The sequence below is a fragment of the Arachis hypogaea genome, chromosome 20, assembly GCF_003086295.3.
Source record: "Arachis hypogaea cultivar Tifrunner chromosome 20, arahy.Tifrunner.gnm2.J5K5, whole genome shotgun sequence".
Lineage (NCBI taxonomy): Eukaryota > Viridiplantae > Streptophyta > Magnoliopsida > Fabales > Fabaceae > Arachis > Arachis hypogaea.
In genome coordinates this window covers 35,679,794-35,690,121 of record NC_092055.1, presented here as the reverse complement: position 1 = coordinate 35,690,121, position 10,328 = coordinate 35,679,794, and the positions used below count along the sequence as shown (strand labels likewise).

At 35.2% G+C, this 10,328-nt stretch overlaps 1 long non-coding RNA gene across 10 annotated transcripts; it reads left to right on the top strand.

Annotated features, from left to right (window-relative positions):
* The first annotated feature begins 4,176 nt into the window (after nucleotides 1–4,176).
* LOC112784171 (uncharacterized) lies at nucleotides 4,177–9,146 on the top strand. 10 transcript variants are annotated; one of them, XR_011878430.1, is made up of 11 exons: nucleotides 4,211–4,743; nucleotides 5,155–5,211; nucleotides 5,294–5,330; nucleotides 5,488–5,650; nucleotides 5,835–5,888; nucleotides 6,527–6,719; nucleotides 6,867–6,986; nucleotides 7,099–7,249; nucleotides 8,428–8,594; nucleotides 8,710–8,756; nucleotides 8,863–9,146. It is a non-coding gene; the product is annotated as an uncharacterized lncRNA (long non-coding RNA). The 10 variants fall into 10 exon arrangements; XR_011878428.1 differs by having other exon boundaries at nucleotides 8,423–8,514; XR_011878426.1 differs by having other exon boundaries at nucleotides 8,423–8,594.
* The last annotated feature ends 1,182 nt before the right edge of the window (nucleotides 9,147–10,328 follow it).

Here is a 10,328-nt window from a genome sequence, read left to right as displayed (position 1 = left end):
AAAAAAAGAAAAGAAAAATATTTTTAAAAAAGATTTATAAAATTTTCAAAAATTAATAAAAAGAAAAGAAAAACAAAAGACTCAAACTAAAATAAAAATTACCTGATCTAGGGAGCAAGACAATCCAGCAGTTTGTCCAAACTCAACAATTCCTGGCAACGGCGCCAAAAACTTGGTGCGCGTGTATGCAAAACCCACACTATTTCGTACAGCAGCAGTACCAGCAAGTGCACTAGGTCGTCCAAGTAATACCTGAGCGAGTTAAGGTCGATTCCACGACGATTGTGGCTTGAAGCAAGCAATGGTTGTCTTGCAGGTCTTAGTCAGGCAGAATCAGAAGGTTGTTGGATTAAGTATATAGAGTTGGATAAAGTATCATGAAACTATGAAAGGAATACTGTTAGGAATTATATGTTGGGAATAGTAAATAATAGGAATAGAGTTGAGAGTCGGAGTTGCTTTGTCTTTCTGAATGAACTCTGGTATTACCGTCTTTCTTGCTTGTGAATGATCTTCTTCTATGGCAGGCTGTAAGTGATTGACACTGGTTTGAGCAGCTGCCAATACTTCTCTGGATCTAAACCCCAGGTTTAGTGTGGATCCATCTCTACTTGAGGGTGAAGCACGTACAGTCTATTCTCTTGGCGATCCTACTCAAAACGCCACAGATAAGGTCAAATCTTCTATATCAGAGAACACTGCTTCTTTGGGTTCTAGCCTCTATCACAGAGACCCTAATCTCCCCAGAAATTAGCTCAACTGGTGTCTCGAGAAGTCCCCAACGAAGTTGTGGATTAGCCATTTGAGAGATGTATAAACATAGCTGTTGGTTCGTACTTTCCGGCCAAGTATTCACACGAACCCAAGTAGATGCGGGTGTTTGTCAGGCACGTTCTTCTTAATGTGATGAACAGAGCTAATTGGCTAGATCATCCTATTCACCACGATGAGGATCGGATATACATCTTAGAGATAGATCAAACACAGATCGAAGAAGAAACAGTAATACTTTTATTAATTCATAGGACTCAGCAAGGCTCCTCACCTCAACCTAGGAGGTTTAAAAACTCATACTAAAGTAAAACAATGGTAAACGTGAATGGTGCTCTCCTCAATTGAAGAGTCTAAAAAAAGGTGATGTTGTCTTTGAAAATTATGTAAAATACACTTTAAATACTAAACAGATGACTAGTAAGGGTAAAACAGTCTATCTAGTGCTAAAATCCAATTCTGGGCCCACTTTGTGAGTGTTTGGGATGAACTTTGATGAGATCTACATGCTTAGGCTTCCTTGGGCATTGAACTCCAGTCCTAGCACCTTTTTAGGCGTTGGACTCCAGCTTGGAATCCTTTTCTGGCGCTGGACGCCAGAACTAGTCAGATAGCTGGCGTTAAACGCCAGTTTTGGGCCTTCTAATCCAAAGCAAGGTATAGACTATTATATATTGTTGGAAAGCTCTATAAGTGAAATTTTCATAGCCGTTGAGAAGGCTTCATTTGGACTTCTGTAGCTCCAGAAAAGTGCTTCCGAATGCAGGCAGGTCAGATCTAGACAGCATCTGTAGTGCTTCCTCTGTCTCTGAATCAGACTTCTGCTCCAGCTCCTCAATTTCAGCCAAAAATTACCTAAAATTGCCCAAAAATACAAAAACTCATAGTAGAATCCAAAAATATGAATTTAACACTAAAACCTATAAAAACTTAATGAAAACTAAATAAAAACTTCTAAAAACTATATGAAAATGATGCCAAAAAGCGTATAAAATATCCACTCATCAGTGGACATTTGCTAGTGGCCAGATTTGAGCTTAAAGTGACTTGAGAATGGTCGGTGGGCTAAACCAAATGCCATGTTCGCTCTAACGAAAGACCAGAGATAAAATATTTGTAGGTGGATTAAGGGATTGAGATTCCCGATGGTTATGCCTCTAACCTGGGTAAGTGTGCAAACATCTCACAGGGTAGGCTTGGTGGATTGAAGAGTCATAATTGTCATGTCTTTATGGAGTCATTGAATCCTGTCGCATTCAGAGAATTTCCTACTATATCCAGAAACCTCTCACAGAAATAAGTGAGTTCTTTAGGGAGTTATGTGTAACGAAACTTAGCATTAATGATCTCACAATAATGGAGAAGAACATTACCATCATACTTTGTAAGTTGGAGAGGATATTCCCGCCAGGATTTTTTGATGTTATGGAACACTTAGCAATCCACCTCTCATACGAAGCAAGAGTGTGTAGACCGGTCCAATTTAGGTGGATGTACTCTTTTGAGAAGATGATTAGGTCATTCAAGCGTACCGTGAAGAACAAAGCTTGGATCGAGGGTAGCATCTATGAAGCATTCTTAGTTAAAAAAATATCCGCATTTTGCTCCTTCTATTTTTAGCCTCATTTCAAGTCACGTAGAACAAGAGTTGAAAGGAACGATAAGAAGGCAAAACCTTCATCATGTGTACCACCCTATCCAATATTTGTTCCAGAAGAAATTGCAATGGGCGTGAGTAGTGAATATTGGTTAGAAAAAAAGAAAATCGATGCCTGACATCTGCATGCGTTGCTTAACTATGACCAGGTTTCACCCTATTTGAGGTGAGTTTTTAAATTCTTCGTAAATATTTCAATTAGTGATTAAGATAATAACTTTTTTATCTAATCAAACTTTGGTGCACCGAAATTTTCTTATTTATCCTATTGTATCATAGGTTATTCCAAGAAACAAATCCTCATACATCACTGAACAAGTTTTCACATTAATTCAGAGAATATGTTAGAGTGCATCTAACTGACACAACAGATTGGAAACTAGTTGCACTTAGTTGGGCCCAATGAATAAGGACACAAGCTATCTGATATACAATGTTAATGGATATCGGTTCCATTTTTTACAATGGTCGGTGGGAAAGAAAACCGATAACACCAAAGTCTGGGTTCATGTAGTGGTCATTCTTATGGGTATGGTGTGTTGCACCATATAATTTAGTTACAGTATTTTTGTCGTACTACGTGCAAGGTGTGCGTGTTTAAATGTGAATGGTATGATCCAAGTTCGCGACAAGGAACACGAAAGCACAAGGAATATAATATCACTAAAGTAAATGTAACCAGAAAATATAGGCACTGTAATCCTTTTATTCTAACTCAAAATGCACAACAGGTATACTATTTGCCTTATCCCGGGTTCATGTAAGTCTAGTTGGGTAGTTGTGGTAAAGACTAAGCCAAAATAACCTTACCAAGTTGATGATCCAACTCCTTAGAAAATGGTGGTTAATACCGGTGATCTGATCACCCTTAGGTCAGATGTTATGGATGATAACATCATTGACCTTAGGGTATATGACGTCATACTACCACTAAAGGATGACAATCTTCAAGAAGAAGAGGGGGTCGATGGAGACGAAGAAGAAGAAGAAGAGTTGATGACCAGGAAATTACCTCGGAAGAGGAGGATAATGAACCAGAGGAGGAAGATGATGAATTTGAATAAGGTTAACTACAGCACATGCTAGCCTTAGTTCTATCTTATGTATTTCTTAATTAGGTTTACATGTCACTACGAGTAGGCCTTGTTTTAATTATTTTAGCATCATTTTATTCTTTTTGTGTTTTTATTCTCTATATTTGATATTTCACATCATATATAAATTACTATTTTCAGATAAATTAGTTTAATAGTATTTTATTCCTTCACTATTTTTATTCGTATTAATTATTATCTATTGGGGTCCATTATAAATTGATGGAAAAAATTATATTTTTTGCAGTTACCGTCGGATTTATCGGCGGAATACTCCAACGATAACGAATCATCCAAGTTATTTCTTAAAATTAAAAAAAAAATTGTCAAATTTACCGTTGGACAATTCGACAGTAAATAGGTGCGAACTCTGAATGTCTGGCGCAAATGTTATCATAGGAAAAAATCCGCTGGTAACTGACAGCAGATATTATAGCCTAAAAATTAATTTTCCACCGCTAAACTGCCACAAGTTACTAGCGAACAGCAAAATCCGACGGTAAATATTTATCAGCGAAGTTTATACCATTGGATTTAATCCGACAAAAAATCTGACATACCGTCATATTATTTTTGTTTTTCACCGATAAATTCGATGGTATTCAACTTTTTTCTTATAGTATTATAATATTCTTAATCTTATGTATCACTACCACAAAAACGGAAGATAGCAGCGGATAATTAGTAACTGTTTCATTCGGTGATACTTCAACCTCCTTTTCTCTTGATCTTGTTTTTCTTTTATTATCGCTTACAAGAGCCATAGCCCAATGTCTCTCCTCATCCCTCGGGTTCTCTTGCCACAACATCCTGCCACCATCAAACTTGACCTTTGATGCTGCCAATCCCATTAGACGCACCCTTTTTTCTCTTTCCTCTCTTTGAATAAATATCCTCAAACCTTACTAACCCTGAACCTTCTTTCCCAAGGTACCATCGATGCTATTTTTGCTCGTTCAGACGAAGACAATGACACCGGGCTCTTTGTTTTGTCCTGTTTTTCAGATTTGATTGCCATCTTCTCCTACTCCTACGTGGTTCAAATCTATTGTAGCTATATAGATTTCTAATGAAGATATTGGACTTTATAAGGTTAGTTTATAGTGTCTTCTTTATTGGATTTTCTCAAGCAAGGGATCGATAGCGGACTTACTGGCCACCTCGAGGATCCTCTTGCTCCTCCTTGCTCTTCTCCTTCTTAGCCTCAACCTTGGTATGCAGGTACATAAACATGATGAATTTTTATTCTTTTTCATTTGGGTGTGCTAATATGTGCCTAATTTGATTTGGAATTCAGTTTTACGAATTAGGTATTGTTTGAAATTTCTTGAAATGTTAAGAAGCAAGCTGTAACTTAGCTAACTCTACTGTTGGCTGTTTTTAATTTAATTCCTTAATTATTATGGTTATTAATATCAAAAGGTTTAATTTAACTTGAATTAGTTCTTGAGCTTGAGCTGCACCTGAATTTCTAATGATATGAGCTCAATCATGGAATTAAGTTCACTTTTCATTGAGCCCAAGATTGAGCTGAGCATATCGCTCCTAGTTAGGAGCTATGTTTTTAGAGCTAAATGTGGTTTTATTCTATAAATAACGTATTAATTTTTTATCTTATTTTTTGTTTTCCAGGACTGACTATAGTGGATTTGCTAATGGCTGATGTCAAGGTCTTGGAGGCATATGCAGGTTACTTCTATTATTTGTCTAAGATGTGGTATAGGCCCTTTCTTAAAGTTTATGACCCTCAGGATGTTGCTCACTACTTCAGTTCCAAGGCCCATGTCGTGGGGCTTCAGATTCTTGAGGTAGTTCTCTTGACAGTTTGAATAAATAAACATAAATCCATATCATTTGGCTAGGTGTGCTATGTGCTAAGTTATATTAGGTGAATTTGACATTAAATGATATTTTTTGGCTCTTTGTTGAAGTGATTCCATATTGATTTATATTTTATACTGGAAGGTACCCTCCTTTGCCGCTACTGTGATCAATATTTGAACTTCGGGGATTAGAAAGTTTCTACAACTAAGTTCAAAAGAGGAGTTGGATGATAAAACTTCCGATTATAATTTTGGACTGAAGCTAAAGGAAACAGTGCTTAATCTTGGCCCATCCTTTATAAAAGGTGTGGAATTTGATCTGTTTAATATCTTACTATAATTTTTGAGTTGAGTTTCCATCATGATTTCATTATCATGCTTTACATGATTCTGTTAGTGCATATTGCATAAAAATTGGTTTCTTCATTTATGTCATACATTCATAAGGTTAACAATATCCTTATTACATTCATTTGATTGGTGATGCAGTTGGTTAGTCCCTTTTCTACAAGACTAAATATCATTGGTGTTGAGATGTCCAAGGTTAGATTAAAAACTATATCTCTATTACTATTTTTTTTATTGGTGGACATTTCTTTCTAGCAATGAATTCCAAAGGAAAGACCAATGAATTCCAAAGGAAGGGCTTATTATTGGTTATGAGCAGTCATAATCTCTTGTTGGATGAAGATAATACATGGTTATAAGTCAAATTATTAGTGACTTAGTGTTAAGTACGTTCTTTAGTAGTGATAATAATTTAAGTGTAAAAAGGTATTTTTGTTTTCTATCTTAGACTCATATGGCATCTACCTCTGACTCTGTGCTGAACTCTTTTTCTTAGGCCATGTACAAGTACACCATAATTCCATTTCAATGTGTTTGTAATGCTATTTACATTTTGAGATTTTAAAGTTTGGATAACTTTCTTGGCAATTTATCCTTATACTTTCTTCTTGTAGGCATTGTCTCAGAATTATACTTTTTCTCAGAATTGTCACTCATTCTAATACCATGTTTATTTTTAAAGAATAATTTTGCTCACAATTGTTAGTGCCACCAATGGTCACAATAGCAACACAACTGTATCTTTTAAGATAATTACAAGATGTTTGTGAAAGTAACCCTTTGCTGACTCCAACATTGCTACTGTCACCCTAAACCTCGTCCCAACCGCAAAGAAGAGGAGCAGGGGTGCTATTTGCACCTTCACCGCTGCCCCGCATTGTCACTGTCGAGAAGTAGAACAAGATAGAGAGAGACACGAAGAAGAATGACAAAGGCCACCACCGCTGCTACTGTCGTCGCTGGGCTCGCCGGAAGCTGCCGTGACCACTACTAAGCTCCGCGCTGTCATTGGAGTCACTGAAGAAGGTGTCTTTGCTGCCTCTTCGGTTTAAGTCCTTCGCTCAACTTGTTTTACTTCCACTTTTACTCTACTGTTATCCTATTTCTTCTACCTTGTTTCCATTCCGTTCTTTGTCAGTTATCGAAACTGCAATTATTGTTGTTTCCTGCCAGGGTTGCTATTCAGGTTCTGTACAACTCGCCCTGTCTCCATTTATTTTCGGCCGTTGCTCAGCCATCACCAAAGCCCTCTGCCGCCGAGAGCAAATACTAGAGCTATTGATAATAATTTTGGTCTGATCTTTTCTTTGATTCTAGTCCATTTACATGTTTTTATTGTCTTTGCCATGCTTGTTCTGAAATTTTTGTATATGCCCTTGTATTGGGTTTCTTTAAACTATTTCAGCCACTGTAATTGTAATTTGTAAATGACGCGGTTGCTATAAGAGGCGTCGGAGCTGTTGTTGTTTCCATGGGGATTAATGCTATCGCTGCTGCCATGAATTAAAAAGAAAGGAAATTGTCATGATAAGTCTATGCGAACTCGGCTAATCAAGGTATGGGGTTTAATTTAAATAATTTTAATTTAAGAATGCCCACAAAGTTTACTGAATAACTGTAAATAGATTTAATTATTGTGGTAATTAATTGGTAATATGAATGTTGAATTGTGGCTGCGAATGTTATTGGAATGGTTGAGATTTGTGATTGGGATTGTGATTGAATTTGTGATTGAATTAATTGTAGTTATGTGTAATGTTCTTTCTATTAGAAATACCATGAATTAAGCAAGGTATTTTGCTAGAAGGGACATCACAGTAACTAGTGTCTTTAATGATAGCATGAAGTGTTTGTATATATCCTTTTCAATAGTGCCTGATTTTGGGGCAAATCACTTGATTATGGTGTTAAGATCTGAACTTTTGATTCTAAAGTTAATTCAGTTTGTGTTTATGATTTTAGTCCTTGAATTAATTTAATGTTATCATTCTTTCAATTGGTGTAATATGTTTCTGGAAATGACATAAATACCTTTCGAATAGTTACTTGTGTTTACAGTGATTGCATTGTGTGTGCATTTGTTGTTGAATATTTGAAGCTCTCTTTGCTTTTTGCCCGGTTTTGTGACTTTTCAAGTTCAAATTTCTAATCAGGAAAATGGAGATATATTGTTTTTCCCTTGTTACCTTTTCACTTTGAAGTCTTGTTCCCCTTTGTTCAAACTTTATAATGCAACTGAGAAGTTGCGGTGTGTTGTCCCTCAACAGCATTTGCTTTTGCTGACTATCATCTATTCTTTCAAAATAGAGGGATACAGTTCAACAGTTGTAATGATAATGGAGGAGAATAAATGACATATCATAAACAGGAAAGTGGCTAAAGGAAAGGGACAATAACAAAATTATCAATCCATACTAGTGTTTGTAATTCTTTTTTCATTCTACAAAATTTCAAGGTTGCTCACCTAGCCATGGCTAGTTTATATCAGCTGCCTGTGTCTAATCTGTGAACTAGTATTTTCTTAGTCATACTTTTTTTAATAATGTGTTATAACTTTGTGTGGCTTTTGCAGTGTTGAATGTTGGAGAACTTAGTTTATGCATTATCCATGGAGGGACTGATTTTTAGCTATTTTTTTCTTTCTCGCTTTGCCTTAATATGTTTGCCTTTCTGTGAGAAAATATAGCTTAAATTTATCAAATATCTTATTTATGTAAAATTTTGGGCAGTCTAGTAGTTGGCCCAGTTGGCAACAAAAACTGAGAGGAGAGAAATGAATGAAAAGATATGATGAGCCATCACACAAGATTGATTCAATCAGGTGTGTCAAGTTCAATTCTACTTAGCATGGGGACTTATCCATGCTTACTGTGTAGAACAGTACTTGTATTTCTCTTTTTGGTAATCACTTTATCTCCTTTCAATTTTGCGTTGTTAATGTTTACTACCCCATCTCAATGTAACTGGTTAATAAATGGAATGGAATCTCTATTCACTCTTTTAATTTTGTCAACAGGTTGTGTTTTATGGTGCATCAGTTTCTTTGTATATTTCAACAACCAAGTAATAAGTCCATCCTTAATTTGTAGTATTTGCTTTGATGTTGTCAGATGATATATGTTTTTAGTCCAATTATGTAGTTACTCTTTTTTTTTTCAAATTAACATAGGCACATCTGCAAGCTGAGAATAAAAAGTCTAAAGAATCAGCAATTAGAGCTTTCTAATCCATATTTGAGAAAGAGAAGGCAGGGCGAGTGCGATATTACAAAAGAGTTACCACATATAGTTCGAGGTTATTATAACTTAGGCTAGTATTATGGTATTTTGAAAAACGATGATGATATCATTAAAAGTACTTATGACTTAGACTAGTATTATAGTATTTTACAATGATGATATAATGTGATTGAGGATCTTACATAATACTTTATAAATCAAATTTGATGGTAAATGTTCAGTTAGTTTTATTTAGTAATTTGATTCAAATAGCTAAGGTTATTTATTGACACTAAATTAAAAAATAGGTGAAATTAATTTCAATGCAACATGAGAAAAAATTGTAAATAAAGAATTGTATAATTACAAAAAATTGTTGTCAAAAGTTACAGAAGGCTATAGTGTTAAAACCATTGCCAAAGGCAGCTACAAAATGACAATGGTATTAAAACCATTGCCAAAAAAAAAAGACATTACCAAAGGCAACGCTTTTAAACCGTTGTCTTTATGAATAACAAAACTACAACTGCTTAAAACCGTTGCCTATTCAGTTATGGTTTTAAACCATTACGTCATGCAAGAGACCGGTTCTAAACCGTTGCCTAACCAGTAACGGTTCTAAACCGATCTTTAAAAATTGTTGTCAAAACTGTTGTCTATACCAGTAACTATGGCAACAGTTTTTTTGGTTGCCGTTGCCTTAGGTAAAAAACCATTGCCTATGAGCATTGGTAATGGTCACATATACCACAGGTCAAAACTCGTTGCGAAAGCATTGCCTAAAGTTTTAAGAATGGTTTTTCAATCTATAGCAACAGTTTTCGATCATTGCGAAAAATCCTTATTTGTTGTAGTGCAAATTATTTTCTTCTATTGGTGTTATCAATTTTTTTTCAATTATACAAAATTATGATTTTATATATTTAGTGCTCTTTTATACATGTATCTTAAGTTTAATCAATTATGATGTAAAGAAAATAAGTTATAGTAAAGAAAAATGATACAACATATAGTAGTTTAGCAATTATTTTCAAAATATAATGTAAAAAATTGCGATAGATTAAAAATTGCTGCATTTTTTTTAAAAAGCACCCATTATAATTGTGGCAGTTTAGAACCATCGCAAATTTTTTTAAAACTAGTAAAGAAAATAGTGGCGGTTTTAGAACCGCTACAAAATCAATTATCTTATTAGTGACGGTTATATCAACGGTTTCTAAAAACTACTACAAAATCTACTGTCTGCGCTACAAATCAGAACGGTTAACGAAAAGCTAGAATTGGGTTTTAGAACAGTTTAAAACCGCTGCAAATATCGAAAAAACCACCACTAAAATTATTTTTTATTTTGCGGCGGTTATTCCAGTGGTTAACTTAAACCGCCGTTATCCATTTGCTTGCGGCCTATTTTTCGGCG